This window comes from Lissotriton helveticus, chromosome 7 (assembly GCF_964261635.1).
Source record: "Lissotriton helveticus chromosome 7, aLisHel1.1, whole genome shotgun sequence".
NCBI classification, from domain to species: Eukaryota; Metazoa; Chordata; class Amphibia; order Caudata; family Salamandridae; genus Lissotriton; species Lissotriton helveticus.
This window is the reverse complement of record NC_136068.1, coordinates 514947294-514969858: the sequence shown is the minus strand read 5'-3', so window position 1 is coordinate 514969858 and position 22565 is coordinate 514947294.

Sequence of the window (22565 nt, the reverse complement as noted above, 5' to 3'; positions counted from 1 at the left end):
GCTGAAGCTACTGTTTTGACTGGCACCTAGATAAGTCTCCTTGTCCGCTCAGAGAGGAAAGGAGAGTTCCTGGCCCTGCAGGAAGAGAGACAATCCAGAAGAAGAAGCCCCGCTGTATTTCTACAAAAGCTGACCTGTGTCTCGGAGTGCATCTGGTGTCAAATGAAACTGAGAAAGGGTCCCAGGACATCCCAGTGTGGTTCATTTGGTGAACCACATGAAGAAACATTAACTTACACCATCAGTGTACCATCTGGCATCTCTGCTGTGACCTGAGAACCCTGCCTACTGCCACAGAGCTGTGTTCAGATGTCATCGCCAATGCTACAGAGACCTTCTTTGACAGCCCAGAGACTGCGGCTGTCAAGTTGAGACAACTGATGCTCCCAGCCTGCTGACCAGCATCTCTACCATGACCCGAGTGGCCTGCCTGCTGTCGCTGCTGAGTTGCATGTCCAGACATCATCGCAGCTGCAGCCAAGAACTTCCCCCATGGCTCAGAGGCTATAAATGCCAAAGAGAAACAACTGCTTATCTTGACCTGCTACCCATCAACTGTGACTTAACACGAGAAGCGAGGCATTCTCTGAGACCCTGCTCCTGGAATAATCAGCAATGTGACATGCGAAGTGTGCAGCACAAGCACTACAATGCTGAGTAGTCCTTTATCCAGGCAGCCAACACAAAGTCATGTCTGAAAGACTGAGAGACTGTGATTTGCCCTAGAACTGTGTAGTTAAACCAAGCCAGTATGCCATCCAAACTTTTAGCAAGCTACAAGATAGAGAGGACCTAGAAGCCCCCTTCATTGACTCATTGATCAAGCAAGCACACAACAATGAGTTGCAAGGCATAAAGAGAAAATATAGCATATCATTAGGGCTCGTGCAGCGAGAGCCCTTTTGTGTCAGGTTCCAAATCGGAGCCTGGAATCGCACACGCTCATGCGCGTGCTTTTCCTTTTGGCTTCTGTGATTGGCCTTTGCGTACGTGTGTTTCTGAAAGATGGCACACAATAGTTCAAAGGCGGGTGCATTGCTCCACCCACGGCCTATTGGTGTCTGTTACACGCACCAAAGGCCATGCGGGTTCAATTATCGTGCCCAGACACTGGCGCGATAATTGAAACCACATGTTCACTGTGGCGCGACCGCGCGCACCACTCGCTGGCGTTTTTTTTTTTTACAATAGCTATCGCGAAATCGCATTGGTGTACCAAAACCCTGCCATCTCTTACGAGCCATCCTAGTTTGGAAATGAATGCAGCAGCAACAGAATGTGCAAGTTCTACATCTCTGGTCGGCCATTGGGAATAGGGCCCTATCACTTCATAGTGATGATAGAGAGATGCTGCCAGGCACACCTTTCCGCAGCTTTTCACACACCCGGCACAGCTCTGCTGTCATTGAAGAGGAAGCATACAGGAAGTTTTCTTGTTATGGTAAACACTGAGACAATAAACCAAAGTATCCTGGCTCTACAAATACCCCATTGTCGCCCCTGCCCTGCTATAAACTTAAGCATGTGGAAGCAAAACCCGAGCCATCTGAACGGTGTATTTGGGTTATTAACGCATTTTACCTATACTTATTGATAAGAGTTGAGATGGCAGGAGTTACGTGAGGCACATTTGAGTATATAATCAAAGTAATTGTATGCATGGCAGGAGTGTCGAGCGTTCGTAAATTGATTCCCTCTATAGCGCAAGAAGAGTTTTCTATTTCTTTGAAAACGGTGTTCTTTACACGTATTGATATTAACACCTTCCATGCTGGTGACGGAACCGCTCCTTCACCAGCCTCGGTAGCGCTGAGCTGGTGATGGAGCGGTTCCGTCACAGCCCGCTCTGCGCGCCTGCGCGGCGCTGATTTCGCGCCTGTGCGGCGCGTTCTATTGAGCGGGCAGGGCCGTGATGGAACCGCTCCGTCACAAGCAGAGCGGGATTGAGGCTCGTGACGGAGCGGTTCCGTCACGAGCATGGGAGCGCCACGCGGCCCCCCTCCCCCCTAGCGCTGTGGCAGAATTGCCGCCGCAGCAAAGTTGTTAACAACCCTACCCATCGAATTCTGATTTTCTTGTTTGACTGCTTTTAATGACCGATGGCACAGGAGGACATACTGATCTATATCCCTGCATTCACAACATGTGGCAACATCGCCACCTTATGGACAATGCTTGCAAGTCAGCCAAGTGAGCTCAAAATCAGTGTGTGCCTTGGACAATGGTCTTAAAATACCATCGATTCCCGTAAAAATCGCATTGTAGAACCGATTGCTTACACTAATTGCCCGCGAAGCTGTCTTTCACGCAACTCTGTTCATAGTATGCGTGCTGCATAGTTCATGTCATAAAAAATGTCGTTTGTGTCAAGAAAATCCTATCAAATACCTGTGATAATACAAACTGCGCCCTTTACTAAATAAGACAAATTGAGGCTTTGTCGCGGTAAAACACATGATGTTGTTAGTTTTATTTTAATTCTCTTCGTGCCATCATGTTTTCTACCATGATCAGTCAAGCATATTAAGGTGACACCGTAAAGTTTTTTGGAACCCAAGTATAAAATAACAAGCATTTACAATGCAATAGGTCTCGCATTTGCGAGAGTTTATGCTATTGGCATTGGAAATAACAATACCTTTTATTTATTTGTTTCAAAAGCAACACATTAATAAAAGGCATTGTAATCTAAAATGCCAATAGCTCAAACTCTAGTAAAAGCGAGACCTATTGCATTGCAAATGCTTGTTTTTTTATGTTACTGGTTTGTTTTGGCTTCTACCAACATGTGGTCTTTCTATCAAAAGGACGAAGACCCCTTATCCACACTATGTGGCATGCTTCACCAGGGGGAAGTTCCTCCAACAACTGTTGTTGCTCACAATACTCGGCATTAGTTTTTATTTGGATAGTTTGTTCTTGCGAATCCCAGGTTATTTTGGTCCTGTTATGCAACAGGGGGTCTGTTGCTGTTAACCCCTTCGCTGCTAGGCCTTCCCCCCAACCCCCGTGCTAAGCCTTTTTTTGGCTACTTGGGGTAGTTCGCGCTTATGCCGCTGTAACTTTTTTACCACATAAGGTAAACATGCCAAATTTGCGTCCTTTTCTTCCAACATCATATGGATTCTAAGGGTTTGTGGAATCCCCTGGAGGGGACCCAGAAATAAGCCAAAATACAACAAATTTTCTTTTTTCTTGTGGGAAAATGGGGAAAAAGTGTAGCAAATGAAAGAGTCTGGTTTTCCCCTGCAAATGGTATCAACAAAGGGTTTGTGGGGATGAAATCAACATTTTCCCAGCTTTCAGGGACTGACAGACTTTTGTCGGAAAACCAACATTTTTTACACAGTTTTGGCATTTTACTGGGACATAGCCTATTTTGCTATTTTTTGTGCTTTCAACCTTCTTCCAGTTAATGGTAGAAATGGGTATGCAAGCAATAATGACTCCTGGGAAGCTATACATTTTAGAAAAGTAGACACAATAAGAATTCAGCAAGGGGTAATTTGTGCAGATCCTTCAAGGTTTCTTTATAGAAACTAACAGTTGAAAACAGGAAAAAATTTTAATGAGATGAAAAAAACAGCCATTTGTGTCAATGTTTTCACCTGTAACTTCTTCTAATTAAGACAGATGTTTGAAAGCAATATATTGTTGCATCTGCTGGACCTTTCTGGTTGTGGGGATATAGAGACCTTGTAAGTTCACCAAGAACCAGACGAACCCAGAGCCAATAACTGAGCAGCTCCTTGTAATGATTTTCTATTATGAACCGGGTATATAGCAATTAATTTGGGAAAATATATATTCGTGAAAATCAGGATGAAAGATACCTATGTATTTCTTAAATTGTAATAAAACATAGACTTTAGAAACAGTAGCTATTTGCACATTTCCGAAATTGTGAGTACCCATACCAGGGGCGGTGTGTCCATTAGGGCGCTTGGGCGTTGCCCTACTGAGCGTTGCCGTCACTCTCTAACTCAGACGGGACTCTCTCACTCACACAATGCAATCCCTGTGTTATCCCAGCCAGAGCCGGAGGCAGTTGGCTTAAAAGGGGGCAGGGCAGCACTACAGGACAGAGTTCAGCTGCAAGTGATTGACATCCACCATAACATCACAGGTCTTCGGCGGAGCGCTCAGCAAAAATGCGCATGTTCTGTTTAGGGCTTAAACATTTTGCGACCAGCCCTAAACATGCGCACACTAGGCTGCTCATTAGAAGAGCGAGGGTTGACCCATGCAAAAAATGTTAAGCCCTAAACAGAACATGCGCACTACTGCTCAAGCCAATCCTGACGGTGCTGCTGGAGCAGGGTCTGGATTGGCTGAGAGCAGGCGGTACATGCCAAGGCGCCAACGCGGGAGTCGAAACCCGGCCCAGGAGGACTCGCAGAGGTGGTGCGGATCCGGTAAGTTTAGTTTGCTTCATAAGGGTGCTTTATTTTAATCTCCCCCGTGCCGCGAGCGACCCCCAACACCCCCCACGAGTATTGGAGCGTGAGCCGCGATTGTGAGTGAGACTTCATATTCAATCATTACTGAGTAATAGCTGGAAGGACCTGTTCTGAGCGATCATGTTTGTGTTCAATCTTTGAGAAAGCACTTAGCGTTGAAACCATGACTAGGACAAACTTGCACTGAATTGATGTGTTCCTTCCGACCATGCCAACCCCTCGATGGTACACAGGAACAGGGTGACAAAACTTGGGACTTCAGCCATGAGCAGTCCGTTACGGACCAGTTAACGGACAGGGGCATACATCCACTGGACACTACAACAGAGATTTAGGGGTTTAAAAGATATCACAAGCCCTTGGCTCACTGCACTTGTAGCTGTAGTGTTTTAAAATACATGCATCTCTGACTAACACGCTGAAAACAGCTGAGCAGACAGACGTAGCAGCATGACTGAGTATGACCACGCGCTAAACAGGTAATTCTATTAAGCATTAATAGCAGCATAAGCATTGGAGTAACAAATCTCACTACAGGCACTTCTTTGCAGCGAGCGGCAATTCGGTAATGCGCCTGCTGGTAGGCTGGTAGCCGCTGCCTGCAATGACCGTCTGGGACTCTCCCGGCGGACTCGCCCACAGCAATACTGCATGGCAGGATTCTGAAGACTGCTAGTGTGTTCTGGGCAGGCGTAGCCGAGGATCACTCCGGCAGCCAGGTTCGCTCAGCTGCTAGTGTGGTGTCGACTATGGTTTGATTGTGGGATTCATTTCGATTTTTTCACCGCGGTACGAGCAGCGGCAAGCTGCACTCACTTCCATGTATTGCCACCAGCAGCCAAAACTTTCCTGAACTACCCAGCCCGCTTGCGCCTTGTGCGGCAAGATCACCTTTAAAGTGTGTCTCTTCTGAGACGCGCGAGCACGCAATCCAGCATGACCGCCGCCGTTTGAGCTCCGTCGTGTCGGCAGCCCGTTTTTAGCAATTACGACAATTTTTCTGTCAGAATTGAAGCGCAAATGAGGTTGCATCAGATATTAAGAGGATCCCTACCTTTTGTGGAGTTTTAAAGCTTTTGTGCTTTCCGGAAGTGCTGTTTCATGCTCCCTGGCTCCTGCTCTCAGTCTCTCAGTAAGGTACTGCCTGATTTGTGTGTCCAGGGGGAGGAGTGTTCATGAGGAAAGGTCCTGGCTTGGGCCTAGCCACACCCACAGTCCTGTATAGCTGCTGCACCAGTGCCTTTGAAGATTATTTCACTGCTGTTCTTCATTTCTTTGCATTTATATTGCTCATTTGACTTTCAATTCAGTTTATTTGTGGGTTTTTCTCTTCAAAATGGAAAATAAAAATCCAGTCAACAATAAAAGGAGGCAGCAAGTTTCACCTCCCCCAGTTAAATCAAAGGTAGTGGAGTCCTCTGAACCTTCACTTTCATTATTTTGGAACAAATTCAAGCACTTTGTGTTAATACTGAAAATATTGCGTCAGAAGTTAAAAGTGTGCATAAAGACATGGCTTCTTTGTCTATGAAAATTTCAGATAATTCCATCAAAATTCAAGATAATAAAACTAAAGTGGGTGCCTTACACCATTGGTGGCGAAAATACTTTCTATGCATTCTCAGCTTTTGGATATGGAAAATCGCAATAGACAATACAACCTTCGCATTTTTAATTTGCCTGAAGAAGTTGAGGGTTCTAATTGTGGCTTATATTTGATTCCTAGTCTTTTAAATATCTAGGGGGTCATTAGGATGATGGGTGGACTTGGTCCTATCGAAAATCGGACCGCCCGCCATAAGGGCGGAGGTCCCGTGGGGGGTATTAGGATGCGCCCGCCACTGTGGCAGGCGCATTCTGCATTTATAACATTGTGGCGGGCGGTACTCTCAGCACCGCCTGCCACAATGCTATAAATGCATGTATGCATTTGCATACACAAAGCGGCAGGCATCGCGTGGTGCCTACCGCATTGTATATGCAAATGCAGGGGGGTACCATAGGTACCCCCTCGTGTGCACCCCCACCCCTCCCTGCGGGCCCCCCAAAGTGAAAACCGCATGCCTTTCGACACGGAAAGGCATCTGTCCTGGCCCATCGTAATATGGCTGGCAGTGTCTAATAGCCACCACCGGTCCCCCCGCCATACTAATATGGTGGGGGGGGGATTCAGGAGAGGATGGCGGACGAATTGCTCCCACCAGGCTGGGGGTGGCTACCGCCAGCCTGGCGGGGGCAATCCGCCCACCATCCTAATGGGCCCCCAAATTTCCAGAAAAATTTGAAGTGGATAAAGCCCATAGAATCCCTTCTCATCGCAACCCTCGCCATACTAAACCTAGGCAAATGATATTTAAAGTCCTTCGTCATCATCATCTAGTTTTGATGAGAAAAGCTGAAAGAGAAATTCCCTCACTGATGGTGAATGGCAATAACATTTTTATTCACCAGGACTTTGCCAAAGAAACTGTTGCAATACGTAAGGATTTTGCTGCTCTTCGTCCACAGTTAAGAAGTCTTGGATTCAAATATGGACTTTTTGATCCATCTACAATGCGCATATGGAAAGATAACTTCTCCAAATCCTTTCATCGACCGGAAGAATTGCGACACTTTCTTGATCAACAAGTTCAACATTCAATGGATACTCACGACCTTACTACCTGACTCTTTCTAGTTTGATCTTTGCTGACAGATTTATGAGTAATTTATACCTTTTTGGGCTCCAGCGGTTCTGGCCATGCTTGTAGAATGTGTGTGCGTTTCACAGTTCTTATTTATGTATTTTCTTTGTCTTTTTTCTATGTTTTTCTTTCTCCTTCTCCCTTTTATACTTCTTGGAGCTACTTATTTCTTATTATCTTTGCTGTTCCTTCCTATCCTCTTCTTATTTTTCTCTTTCTTCTTTCTCTTTTATGGCTGATATTAAGATAATTTCATTGAATGTAAAAGGTTTGTGTCATCCAGTTAAACGTACTAAAATTTGAGATTATTTGGGTAGTTTTAAAGCAGATTTTTGCTTTATACAAGAAACTCATGTTGATGATAAAATCTTGGAATATATGAAAATAAAAATGCGTTGACAATATTGTTTCTTCTCCTGCTAATGGCAAGGAAAATGGTGTAGCTATTCTATTTGCGAAGAAATCTCATTGCCAAATTCTGAGTAAATTTGCTGATACAGATGGGAGATATTTAATTGTTAAAGTTAAAGTTTATGACTCTATTTTATTTTTATTAAATGTTTACGGCCCTACTGCAGATGATCCAACGTTTTGGAATAATCTTGCTACGGAAGTGTTAAAATTTGGGAATGCCCCTTTAATTGTTGCAGGAGATTTTAATGTTATCTCTGATCCCCTATTAGATAGACTGTCTAGTTCAAATTTTCATCCCCCACAAGGTTTATTTAGCTTTTAAATCATTTCTTCAAACTACTAAATTAGTTGATATTTGGCGTCTCCATTTCCCTACGGTAAAACATTTTACTTTGTTTTCAAACCCTCATAATTCCCACTCTAGAATTGATTATATATTGATCACAAGGCAACTTATTAATTCTATAAAAACACCTATGATTGGCAATATTGATGTCTCTGATCATGCTATGATTTCCTGTATTTTAAATTTAAATTCATCCTCTACTAAACAATGTAGATGGAGAATGAACACCGGAATAGCTCTAAATGATCATAATAAACCTAAACTTTTATCTGCCATTCATGATTATTTTCAACTGAATCCTGAAGGTTCTACTTCTATGGTTAACAGATGGGATGCTTTCAAAGCGTTTATTCGAGGAGCTACTATTTCTATTATGGCCCATGAAAATACGACTTTTAATGCTAATATTAAATGTCTAGAGAAACAAATAGCAAAATACGAAAGACTCTTTATTACATCTAGTGATCCACAATACAGAGTTAAGTTACAAAAGCTCCGTTTTGAATTTCATACGATTCTTAGTAAGAGGGCTGGCATTCAACTCTCTAAAGCTAAAGCTAAATTTAGTTTTAATGCAAACAAATCTGGGAGACGCTTGGCAAATTATCTCTGTATTAAAAAAGATAAAACTCAAATTACTTCTATTCATAACCCCAATGGTAAACTTGCTTTGTCTCATAAGGATATCGTTAATGAATTTTTAGATTTCTACTCTAAATTGTATAATAAACCTGACTTTAATGATGATTATTTGGTAGATTCCTTCCTATCTTCCTGTAATCTGCCTAAGATTTCTCATTCAGACAAACTTGAATTGGAGTTACCTATTACTCAGGATTAAATTTTGTCTGCTATAAAATCCCTTAAACTAAATAAGTCCATGGGTCCTGATGGTTTACCTGCAGAGTTTTATAAAGAATTTCAATTTCAACTCTCCCCTTTTTTTACTTCAATTGTTTAAATCGTTTGGCTCTTCAGTTATCACATCTGGCTCTTTTACTGAGGGTTTAATTATTGTTCTTCCTAAACCAGACAAAGATCCCACTCTTGTTTCTAATTATCGTCCTATTTCTTAATTAAATCAAGATTGTAAATTATATGCTAAAATATTGGCTACACGATTATCCCCTGTATTAGACTCTATCATAAATCCAGATCAATCTGGGTTTATGAAAAATAGGTATTCAGCTAATAACACCAGAACTTTGTTACATGTCATTGAACAAGGACATACGTTGACTAACCCTTCAGGTGTCATGGCTTTGGATGCAGAAAAAGCCTTTGATAAAATTCATTGGCAGTTTTTATTTCATATTTTATCGTCCTTTAATTTTGGGAATGCTTTTATCCGCATGATTTTAGTCTTATATTTTGCCCCAACTGCTTGTTTGTTCATCAATGGCCAAGTTTCGAATCAATTCTCCCTTTTTAGAGGTACTCGTCAGGGATGTCCCCTTTCTCCACTATTGTTTTTACTTGGTATTCAACCCTTTCTTACTTCTATAAGAAATTGTGACGCTACTAAAGGCATTATTGTGAATGATGTTCTTGTTAAAACATTAGCTTATGCTGATGATGTACTTTTATTTATCAGTGATCCTTCCTCTTCGTTTCCATAATTAGTAGAAATATTAAAACAATACTCTATGGTGTCTGGATACACATTAAACCCTAACAAAACTGAATTTTTCCCTTTAAATGTCCATTGTACTCCCGATATGATTCCCATGACAGAAATTATTTGGCAAAAGAATACATTGAAATATCTAGGTATTTTATTCTCTTCTTCTTTAAAATCAACATTATTTTTAAACAGTAATTTTGTTTTAAATTATATTAAAGACAAAACGTCTAAATGGTCTTCATTACATCTTTCCTGATGGGGTAGAATGGAATCTATTAAAATGAATGTGGCTCCTAAGATCTTTTATACCCTTTCCATGATTCCTACTCAATTTCCTTTAAAATTTTATAAAGATGTTGATAAACTTCTTTCCAAATTTCTTTGGAACAACAAAGCACACCAAATTAGCTATCCTAAGTTAAAAATGTCTAAACGTAATGTTGGTTTTGGTATCCCACATTTCCTTCTTTATCACAAAGCGTTTATTTTAAAACAGAGTGCCATATGGTTTAATCAATTATTTTTTCATACCCCACCTTCATGGTTCCTCATTGAAAAATCTATTGTGACACCTTTTCCATTGCCCACTCTGTTAACAATGTCTAATAAATCTACCTTATTTCGTAAATCTGTTATCCTCAAATCTACTAAAATGATCTTCAATGATTTAGATTCATTAATTCGGTCCCCCATGTGTAGTACTGATGAATTATCTTTATGGCATAGCAATGTTATTAAACTGAATAGACATGTTAGTTTTTGGCTTTCATGGATAAATGCTGGTATTTTTTACCTTAAAGATGTTTATTCTAGTAGTACTTTCGTGCCGTTTGAGACTTTACAAGCAAGGTTTGGTTTAGCTAATTCTGAACTTATCAAATATGAATTTTTATGTAATTCAATTTTAGACTCTTTTTAAGCAGCTCTCTCCAACTAATATTCAAGCTGATTTGTCTATTTATATCCAAACTATATCAATGAATGCTCATGGCGTTTCTCTTTTATGCAAAAAATTTCCAATACTTTAGGAAGTAACATACCTATGATTTCTACGTTTTAGAATGATGAACTGTTGCTTTCCTTGTCTACTGATATTTGGGAACAGATATGGCTTAGTAATATATCTGGATGGGTACCTGTTTCCTTATTTCAAACCAATTTGTATATTTTATTTAACTGCTTATGGACTCCACAGCGTTTATTTCAAGCTAAACTTCTTCAATCTGATCTATGTTGGCATTGTAATTTGCACGCTGGATCTCTACGACATATGCTCTTTACTGGTCCTTTAATCTATACATTTTGGTCTGAGGTATGGAATATTATTAAGAAGCTTTTGAATATTCAGGAAGACTTATCATATCAAATGTTAATATGCAAATCTGTTGTGTTACCAAAGGATTTATTTGATCTTGAATGTAAACTTTTTAATTTCTTGATTTCAGCTGCGATTAAATCCATTACTTTTTGTTGGAAAGATGTTTCAAAGTTATCAGTTCATGCATGGTGGTCTTGGGTTATTTTTACAAGAAGAGGTGCTCAATTATCCTTATCTGGGGTTTCTCATAATTCTATTTCTTATCATTCATTTTGGATTCCTGTTGATATTTATTTATCTAATTCATGATATATTTATTGATTATTCCCCTTTTTCTGCTCCTTTACTGTAAGAATTGTTAATGCATAGTAGCTCATTTTTATACATTTATTATACTTAGATATTTCTTGATTTCCCTTCCTCCCTCTCCCCTTATTTATTTATATATATGTTTACGTCTAATGTTATCTATACTGACTTGAATTTGACTATGTGCTTTCATTCATAGTGTTTTTTTTAATTTTCATATGAATATTATTTTTTGTATATCTTGACTATTGTTTGTTTCTTATAATGATCTTCAATAAAATATTTTGTACTTAAAAAAAAGTGTGTCTCTTCACCCATCCTCTCCCCACGCCCAACCCAGTGCACAGATTGTGTCTCAACCCTGCTGTCTCTGGTGGAACGCTTCAGTAAAATCATGTTAATGAAAAATAGTTTAGTTTTCAAACAGATGGTATTTGTTAAATTTTTTGTAACCGCAAGCCAAGCTTCGTTCTTCTACAGAGTGATGTGGTAGGACAAATTTAGAAAAAACAAAAAGCCGAAAAGCCATTCTGAAATTACTGCGTCCAACATCAGCATGAAATCCTGGCATCGAGGAACAAAGTGTTTTAGGGGAAGGACCGCGGTGCACTACATGGGTGACGCCACTGCACTGTCCTGGCTTTTCTTTTTAGCCAATAGCACTTTGCATGCTGTGATTTTTGGGCTGGTACTTACAATGTTAAACAAGAAACTACAAGTACCAGAATGCAGTGCAAGGCACTGGACCGGAAGACCCGCTTTCCATCTATGATGGGCTTGTTGAGATCCGGTGCCAGGAGCCGGTTGCCTTCTGAACAGACCTGGGTTTAGTGTTGGGGTGAAGGCACCAAGTTGGCAGGATGCAGCTCGCAATGTGCGCACTTGAGGCTAACAGGCCAGTTTGGACAATGTCTGAAGGGAGACTGCCTGTGAGGCAGACTTCCAGTTTAAAGAGACGCGAGACCTGACTGGCCGGCTCTCGCTAGCCTAACACTTATATGAAATACTGGCTCTGGCATTCAAGAACGATTTTACAGAATGCTGCGCATGATGAGGAGCACTGGTGATGAATGTTTCTGTACATTTATTGTTTTTTGCACAACTTAATCCAGAGGTATGCCACTTTTGAGCTGTCAGCAGTTTATGAATGCACTTGAAATGGCCGTTGTATCTGGTCCCATAAGCCTTGAATCAACTTCCCACATGGTCATCTCTTTTGGTGTTCGGACCATGGCTATGCAAGTTTACAGAAGTGGCTATTGGCAACAGGTGGGTGGTGGGAGTCAAGGGAGGACTCTTTTTAAGCAGCTCTCTCCAACTAATATTCAAGCTGATTTGTCTATTTATATCCAAACTATATCAATGAATGCTCATGGCGTTTCTCTTTTATGCAAAAAAATGTCCAATACTTTAGGAAGTAACATACCTATGATTTCTACGTTTTGGAATGATGAACTGTTGCTTTCCTTGTCTACTGATATTTGGGAACAGATATGGCTTAGTAATATATCTGGATGGGTACCTGTTTCCTTATTTCAAACCAATTTGTATATTTTATTTAACTGCTTATGGACTCCACAGCGTTTATTTCAAGCTAAACTTCTTCAATCTGATCTATGTTGGCATTGTAATTTGCACGCTGGATCTCTACGACATATGCTCTTTACTGGTCCTTTAATCTATACATTTTGGTCAGAGGTATGGAATATTATTAAGAAGATTTTGAATATTCAGGAAGACTTATCATATCAAATGTTAATATGCAAATCTGTTGTGTTACCAAAGGATTTATTTTATCTTGAATGTAAACTTTTTAATTTCTTGATTTCAGCTGCGATTAAATCCATTACTTTTTGTTGGAAAGATGTTTCAAAGTTATCAGTTCATGCATGGTGGTCTTGGGTTATTTTTACAAGAAGAGGTGCTCAATTATCCTTATCTGGGGTTTCTCATAATTCTATTTCTTATCATTCATTTTGGATTCCTGTTGATATTTATTTATCTAATTCATGATATATTTATTGATTATCCCCCTTTTTCTGCTCCTTTACTGTAAGAATTGTTAATGCATAGTAGCTCATTTTTATACATTTATTATACTTAGATATTTCTTGATTTCCCTTCCTCCCTCTCCCCTTATTTATTTATATATATGTTTACGTCTAATGTTATCTATACTGACTTGAATTTGACTATGTGCTTTCATTCATAGTGTTTTTTTTAATTTTCATATGAATATTATTTTTTGTATATCTTGACTATTGTTTGTTTCTTATAATGATCTTCAATAAAATATTTTGAACTAAAAAAAAAGTGTGTCTCTTCACCCATCCTCTCCCCACGCCCAACCCAGTGCACAGATTGTGTCTTAACCCTGCTGTCTCTGGTGGAACGCTTCAGTAAAATCATGTTAATGAAAAATAGTTTAGTTTTCAAACAGATGGTATTTGTTAATTTTTTTGTAACCGCAAGCCAAGCTTCGTTCTTCTACAGAGTGATGTGGTAGGACAAATTTAGAAAAAACAAAAAGCCGAAAAGCCATTCTGAAATTACTGCGTCCAACATCAGCATGGAATCCTGGCATCGAGGAACAAAGTGTTTTAGGGGCAGGACCGCGGTGCACTACATGGGTGACGCCACTGCACAGTCCTGGCTTTTCTTTTTAGCCAATAGCACTTTGCATGCTGTGATTTTTGGGCTGGTACTTACAATGTTAAACAAGAAACTACAAGTACCAGAATGCAGTGCAAGGCACTGGACCGGAAGACCCGCTTTCCATCTATGATGGGCTTGTTGAGATCCGGTGCCAGGAGCCGGTTGCCTTCTGAACAGACCTGGGTTTAGTGTTGGGGTGAAGGCACCAAGTTGGCAGGATGCAGCTCGCAATGTGCGCACTTGAGGCTAACAGGCCAGTTTGGACAATGTCTGAAGGGAGACTGCCTGTGAGGCAGACTTCCAGTTTAAAGAGACGCGAGACCTGACTGGCCGGCTCTCGCTAGCCTAACACTTATATGAAATACTGGCTCTGGCATTCAAGAACGATTTTACAGAATGCTGCGCATGATGAGGAGCACTGGTGATGAATGTTTCTGTACATTTATTGTTTTTTGCACAACTTAATCCAGAGGTATGCCACTTTTGAGCTGTCAGCAGTTTATGAATGCACTTGAAATGGCCGCTGTATCTGGTCCCATAAGCCTTGAATCAACTTCCCACATGGTCATCTCTTTTGGTGTTCGGACCATGGCTATGCAAGTTTACAGAAGTGGCTATTGGCAACAGGTGGGTGGTGGGAGTCAAGGGAGGATTCCACGTTCTATGAAGACTTTAAAGTGAGGTGTGTGTATCTCTTAGAGGCATCATATATCAATAATTTGCTCAATAGATTTATAATAACAAGTAGAGTGTTTCATGTTACTGTTTTGTTGCTCCTAAGTGCTGTAAAAAAAAGGTGGTAGTTTTACATAATTATTTTTACTCAACCATATTGTCCTCCAAATGATAAAAGGCTGTTTGCTTTACCAAATTCAAAGTTAATTTTACTCACATGTTGAAGGCAGCGCCTGTTCCATCTAGGTGGTAACTATATGTTGGAGTTGATTTCTGCAACTCTTTATTTTGTGTTACCACCCATTTGTCTCAATCTGTTGCAATGGTGAGTTGTCATATATAGAGTTCTGGAACGGTAGCAAAGCCAGAAAATAGAAAATACTGAGGCTAGTTTTGTAGGATTTAGGCTTGAGATTTGGTAGGGTTCCCGGAGTCTAGGGCTCTGGGCCTATTTGAGGTTGGTGCATATTGGAGTTGCTCGAAAAGGCACCATTTGCCCACTCTTTTTTCAAAAATGTCCCTGTACCCCCCATTGGTGGTTCAGGGTCGCTCGCTATGCTCGATCGCCACAGAGAAGTACGAAATTGTTTTACGCGCACCACTTTCAAATGTCACCAGCCGCCACTGACCCATACTAGCATAAGAATGCGGCCAGGCTCTTGTTCAATATCTCCAAGAGATCTAGTGTAAGAGCACATCTCCGTGATCTACACTGGCTGCCCGTGGCCCAGAGTGTTCAGTTCAAGGTCCTCACCTTAGCTCAGAAAGCATTGCACGACCAGGGTCCCTCTTACCTTAGGAAGCGTTCTGCTTTCTATAAACCCAGCCGCACGCTACGCTCGGCCTCTCATCATCAGATGGTCATGCCACGCTTCTGTCACACTAGGACGGGGGCCAGTCTCTATCGGCCAAAGCCCCTAATCTCTGGAACAACCTCCCAGACAGTCTACGTCATACACAGGACTTCCGCATCTTTAAAAAATTGCTCAAAACTCATCTTTTTAACCAGCCTTCTTAATTACTCTCATTCTCATTCTTTTTTTCACAGCCTCAGCCTACCTACGCGCCAGGACACTCCAAAGAATCAGTGCGTGCTACAAATCATCTATAACATAACATATTACATTTTTCAAGGTGACTTCTCTTTACACATTGTCTTTCATTTGGAAGGCAGAAATGCATCGAAAGTCAATAGATAATAACAATTGCTCTACAATTATGTGTTACCCCAAGTCTGCTGATAAAAAATGGTACCTCACTTGTGCGGATAGGCCTAGTGCCCGTGACAGGAAATGGCCCAAAACGCAACATGGACACACCACATTTCACAGTGAAAACTGAACCTTTTTTTGCAAAGTACCCAGCTGTAGATTTTGAACCCTAGCTCTGTCGGCACCTAGGAAAACCTAGCAGACCTATACATTTTTGAAAATAAGACACCCAGGGGAATAAAGGATGGGGTGACTTCTCTGCCTCTCACCAGGTTCTGTTACCCAGAATCCCTCGCAAACCTCAAAGTTTGTCTAAAAAATCACTTACAGCCTGATTCATCATTCTCCCGTTTTGCGAGCCCCTAATAGCGATTCATAAGGAATCGCTATTAAGGACTTGCAAAACGGGATTCATGTAGGAATTGCTAAATAAATAGCGATTCCTACACATTCCTTATTTGCGAGTAGCAAATTGCTAATCGCAAATAAGGAATAACTCCCCATACATGCCTATGGGCCAAAAGGCCCATAGGAATGATTGGGGAGTATTCCTTATTTGCGAATAGCAATTAGCTAATCGCAAATAAGATAGTGATTTAAAGGGTGCCAGGGGTGTCCAAAGGACACCCTGTAGCACCCCTTAAATGCAAATTGAAACAGGTGTTGCGCACACACATGTCCAAAGGACATGTGTGTGTGTAACATGCAACTTAGAAAAATGCATTTAAATGCATTTTTCTAAGTTTTTGCTATTTACCGAGAGGTCTGACCTCTCGGTAAATAGCGGCCCAAAATTGCAATTAAGCAATTTTAAAATGCTTCATGAATTGCATTTAAGGAATCTCAAATAGAGATTCCTTAAATTCAATTCTTTGCAAATGTGCGAATTCTTAAATAGCGATTTTTGCATTTGGGATGATGAATCCCAAATGCAAAAATTGCACTCGCAAAAGGCAAGTTTCTGAGAATCTTGCCCTTTGCGAGTGCAATTTAGCTTGATGAATCAGGCGGATTGTCCTCACATTTCTGTGGTGGAAACTTCTGGAATCTACGTGGATCCACAAAATTCCACCCACCCCACATTCCCCAAAGTCTTCCAAGAATAATGGTACCTCACTTGTGTAGGTAGGCCTAGTGCCCGTGACTGGAAACGGCCCAAAACACAATGTAGACTCACCACATTTTCACAGTGAAAACCAACCCTTTTTTTGCAAAGTGCCTAGTTGTAGGTTTTGAACACTAGCTCTGCCAGCACCTCGGGAAACCTAGCAAACCTATACTTTTCTTAAAACTAGACACCCAGGGGAATCCAGGATGGGGTGACTTGTCTGGCTCTCACTAGGTTCTGTTAGCCAGAATCCCTTGCAAACCTCAAACATTGTAAAAAAGAAAAAAAACACATTTTCCTCACATTTCTTTGATGGAAAGTTCTGAAATCTGCGTGGAGCCACAAAATTCCACCCACCCAGCGTTTCCCCAGATCTCTCGATAAAAATGGTACCTCACTCGTGTGGGTGGATTAAGTACTCGCGACAGGCAAGGGCAAAAACATATTGTGGAGATATCAAAACTACCTATCAGAAAACAACCTGGTTTTGCAAGGGGGAGGGGGGGGGTCACCTGGGTTTTTGGCCCCGGGCTCGGCGGCCAACTTGGGAAACATATCAAACCCACACATTTCTGAAAACTGTCCATGTTGCATTTTGGGCCGTTTCCTGTTGCGGGCACCGTACCCACACAAGTGAAGTACCATTTTTATCGAAAGACTTTGGGGAACACTGGTTGGGTGGAAGTTTGTGGATCCACGCAGATTTCAGAACTTCCCATCACAGGAATGTGAAGAAAATGTTTTTTTTTTTTACAAAGTGTGAGGGTTGCAAGGGATTCTGGGTAAGAGAACCTGGTGAGAGCCACACAAGGCACCCCATCCTGTATTCCCCTAGGTGTCTAATTTTACAAAAATGTATAGGTTTGCTAGGTTTCCTTGGGTGCCAGCTGCATTTTTTTTGGGGGGGGGGGGGGGGGGGGTAAGAGCATTGGCATACCCAATCGGGGCATCCCCCACCCTGAATTCTGAAAAATATTTCCCCCTGCGCCTAGTAGGATTCTGCCCCCTCGAGGGGGCATATAAGGGCCTATTGCCCCCTTCTGCCTCCCGGTGGGGCAGAGAAACTGTGGTAATTTTTTTAGGGTGGGGGCTTGCCCATTCTGGGCAGCCCCCATCCCTAAATATAAAAAAAGAAAACTCCCAGGTGCCAGTGGGCTTTGCGCCGGGTGGGGCAGATCAGGGGCTACTGTCCCCATCTGCCTCCTGGGGGGCAGAAAGACTGGCATTTCTTTTGGGAGGTGGGGGCATTGGCATGCCCATTCTGGGCAGCCTCACCCTGAACTTTGAAGGAATTAAATCCCTAGTGCCTAAGGTGCTTTCTGACTCCCCGAGGGTGGGGGTGGCAGATAAGGGGCTACTGTCCCATCTGCTTCCGGGGGGGGGGCAGGAAGGCTGTAGCATTTTTTTTTGGGTGGGGGCATTGCATTGCCCCCACCCCTAAATATATAAATAAAAATCTCTGGCGCCTTGTGGGCTTTCTGCACCCCCCGGAGGTAGATCAGGGGCTACTGCCCCCATCTGCCTCCTGGGGGGGGCAGAAATACTGTGGCATTTTTTGGGAGGGGGTGAGGCCGTTGGCATGCCTACTCTGGGCAGCCCCTGACTCGAAATTTGGAGAAAAAAAATCTCTGGTGCCTAGTGTGTTTTTCTGCCCCGCCGGGCGGCAGATAAGGGGCTATTGCCCTTATCCACCCCCTGTGCACTCACTGAAGTGGGAATAGTAATGTTTACTCATCTGCTATCCAGCTTTTTCCCTACTGTTGCTCTCACAGTAGTGGGAATAGTAATTTTTACCCCTCCGCTATCCAACCCTTTCCCTACTGTTGCACTCACTGGAGTGGGAATAGTAATTTTTACCCCTCCGCTATCCTGCACTTTCCCTACTGTTGCACTCACTGGAGTGGGGATAGTAATTTTTACCCCTCTGCTACCCTGCACTTTCCCTACTGTTGCACGCACTGGAGTGGGGATAGTAATTTTTACCCATTCGCTATCCTGCACTTTCCCTACTGTTGCACTCACTAGAGTGGTAATAGTAATTTTTACCCCTCCGCCATCCAGCTCCAGCACCTTCCCAACCGTTGCACTCACTGGAGTGGGAATAGTAATGTTAATTCATCCGCTATCCAGCTTTTTCCCTACTGTTGCACTCACTGGAGTGGGAATAGTAATTTTTACCCCTCCGCAATCCAGCACTTTTCCTATTGTTGTACTCACTGGTGTGGGAATAGTAATTTTTACCCCTCCGATATCCGAAATTTTCCTACTCGTGCACTCTTTGGAGTTGGAATAGTAATTTTTACCCCTCCACTAGCCAATGCTTTCCCTACTATTGCACTTACTGGGGTGGGAATAGTAATTTTTACCCCTGTGCTATCTAACACTCCTCTTACTGTTGCACTCAGTGGAGTGGGAATAGTAATTTTTACTCCCCTGCTATCCAACAATTTCCCTACTGTTGTATTTATTATATTGCAAAATGCATGTTTGAATTTTGTTTATAGTTATATGTTTGAATTTATTATAACATGGTTATTTTTTTAATTTTAAATTATTGATATATATATATATATATATATTTAATTGTTATATAGTTAAAAAGTAAAACAATGTAATAAAGATAATAGTTAATAAATGATATTTAAGTAAATATAAGTATATGTATACATGTTTATGTTTGTGTGTTTATATTTTCTAAAATAAGTTTATATTAACTTTAATTTATTTTGTTGAAAATAATAACAATATTTAATATATTTGTTTTATGCTATATATATTTTTAAGTCAATATTTTGTACATCTATATTTTTTACTTCGATATGTTCTATTCCATATTCTTGTACCTAGCTGTTTAAGTATAGGAAGTCGATATTTTTGTATTCTATATTTTTGCATCGATATTTTTGTATATCAATATTTTCTACATCAATATTTCGTCAGTGAACCAACTTTAGGGTTATTGAGTCATCTGAGTTTGTTGGATTAGGTAATGCAATGTGGCGATGTAGTAGTGATGTTTGTGAACTCAGGCTTGTAACTTTAAAGCAGCTTGTTAAACACTCCACCAGTTTTTTGTTGATAATGCCATGTTGTGCCAAAACTAGGATTCAAATCACTGACCATCTGTAGAGCTGAGGTGCCACTTGTTGCAGAAGGGAAAATTCAGACACTGGTGGAAACCATTTCTGTTTCATTTTTAGGTCGAGCCTAGAGTCACTGCGCAAGCGCTGCTCTGGCGAAGATCTGTGGTACTTCAGTATAGGAGAGAAACCCTGCCCACTCCCTGCCCTTATGTTTCATTGGCTTGTGTATTAGTCCTTCTAAATGCTGGCTTCTGACTGGTAAAAAGGCTTGTTAGTCCCTCCTTAGTACCGATATGTCGTCATTTGTAAGAAAATAAGTTACTTACCTGTAACTACGGTTACCTAGTATTGGTATCCTTCATAGATTCACATGCCTGAGTCATTCCCCATCATTTAGATGGGAGTCCCACGGTAAAATATTCAAGCAGTGCCCTAAATATTTCATAGGCTCTAATGGCCCAAGGCCATCTAAACAGTAGCCTAATTATTTTTTTTTTATAAAAATGACCTAATGTTGGCATCCAGCCAATCAGCTATTAGCACCCGCTAAAACACTCTTAGCAGAGGCAAGTTCTCCTCAGATTTTCTCGGGAAGTAAGGATCTCAAAATTAACAAGAACTGCCTTCACGGGGAAGAGGGTGAGTTGCATGTGAATCAATGAAAGATACCAATACTGGAAAACTGTAGTTACAGGTAAGTAACTTATTTTCTTATCCAGTATTAGAGTATCTTTCATAGATTCACGTGCCTGAATACCAATAGCAAGCAGTACCATAAAACTGTACTGTCGTTAGTGGAAGGTGGTAGACATGTAACTTTAAACTCCCAATGCTATAGACATGTACCATTAACGCTTCCAATAATTATTCACTTTCCTGTATAAAATGCATGCACTAAAACGTTCTAGCAGAATAAAATGTTAGAACCACTAAGGCTGAGGTAAATCTTCAAAGTTACACAACCATTCACATTATATTAACAAATAGTCAAATACAGTTACATAATCATTTGTCTACACATCTCCAGCCATACATATACCTTGATTAAAATTAAGAAAGAGTCCCTCTTATCTCAAACATAGAGGCTGACCTTAATTGAAGAGATGACGCAGTACCGCTTGGCCAACAGCTTCATCCTCTCATTGTGTAGACTGCAGACAGTAATGTTTCATAAAAGTGTGAACATTCTTCCATGTAGCAGCACAGCATATCTTGTCCAATGTCACTCCAGCAAAAAAAGGTGCCGATGTAGAGGCTGTTCTTGTGGAGTGTGCTTTAGCTCTTGTCAGAGGCTTGTTAGCCTTTTTTGACAGAACTGGATCGCGGACGAGACCTACCTAGCGACCATGGCTTTCGTTACTGCTGTTCCTTGTTATCCTTGTCCATAAGCGACCAGGAGCTGATCTGTTTTCCTTATCTCCATTGCCTTGTGTAGGTAGAATTTCAAGCATCAATTGATATCCAGCGTATGCAAAGCACGTTCTGATGGACTAGATGAGTTTGGAAAGAAAGATTGTAATATCACTGGCTCGTTGAGGTCAAACTGTGTCGGTACTGTTGGAATAAAAGTCAGGTTCGTCCGTAGAGTTACATAGTTTTCAGTGAAATGTAGAAGCGGTTCCTTGAATGTATTAAAGGCTTGTATTTTGCTCACTCTCCTTGCAGATGTAAGAGCTAGTAAAAGGGATACCTTCTATGTGAGAAACTTAAGCTCAGCCTTGTGAATTGGTTCAAACGGTTGTCTCATCAACTGAGCCAGGACTAAATTGATCTTCCATTCCAAAGGAGGTGCACACACTGGGGGAAATTCGCAAAAAAGACCTTTCATGAACTTCTTTATAAGACTACATGCACAAAGAGAAGGAGCTGGAGGAGATTTCATATAACGGGAAATTGCACTCAGGTGAACCTTCACTGAAGAGAAAGTGCAACCTGATTTACCCAGAGAGAGGAGATACAGTAGAATCTACTCAGCAGGAGCTTGGAGTGGGTGGAAGTTATTCGTTTCGCACCAGAAACAGATTTTCTCCATTTCAAACAATATGTTTTGATAGTGCAGTCAGCTCCGGATTTAGCAATGATTCCCTTACACTCTTACGGGATATCTAGATCCCTAAATTCTAAGAATTCAGAAGCCATGCATGCAAACGAAGAGACTGTGGGTCTGGGTGATTCCCTTAGCCCTTCTCCCTCGATAACATCGTTGAGGATGGCCGCAGGCGAATGGGCTTTGACTCTGACAGTTGAAGTAGTTCTGGGAACCAGTACTGCCTGGGCCATTGTGGCACTATCTTGATCAAACAGTAGCCTTCCGATTTCATCTTGGTTAGTACCCTAGGAATTAACGGAATGGGGGGAATAGCATAGGCATATATCCCTGACCATGGCATTAAAAGGGCTTTACCACTTGACCTAGGTGGAGGGAATCTGCTAGCATAGTGTAGGAGAGTAGGGTCTGCTTCCTATGGTCACTCCCACTTTTTGCTGTGATTTTCTGGTTTTTCGACTTTAGTGTGGCTGTGGGCCTGCTAATCAGACCCACAGCCCAGCTCTTCTCTCTCTAAATTGATACCATGTACTTTAGGTACATACCTGATTGGGTATTGGGTCACCTTTGTGAGCCCCTGTATAGTGTACCATAGGTACCCAGGGCATAGGTGCATCCAAGGCCTACCAGG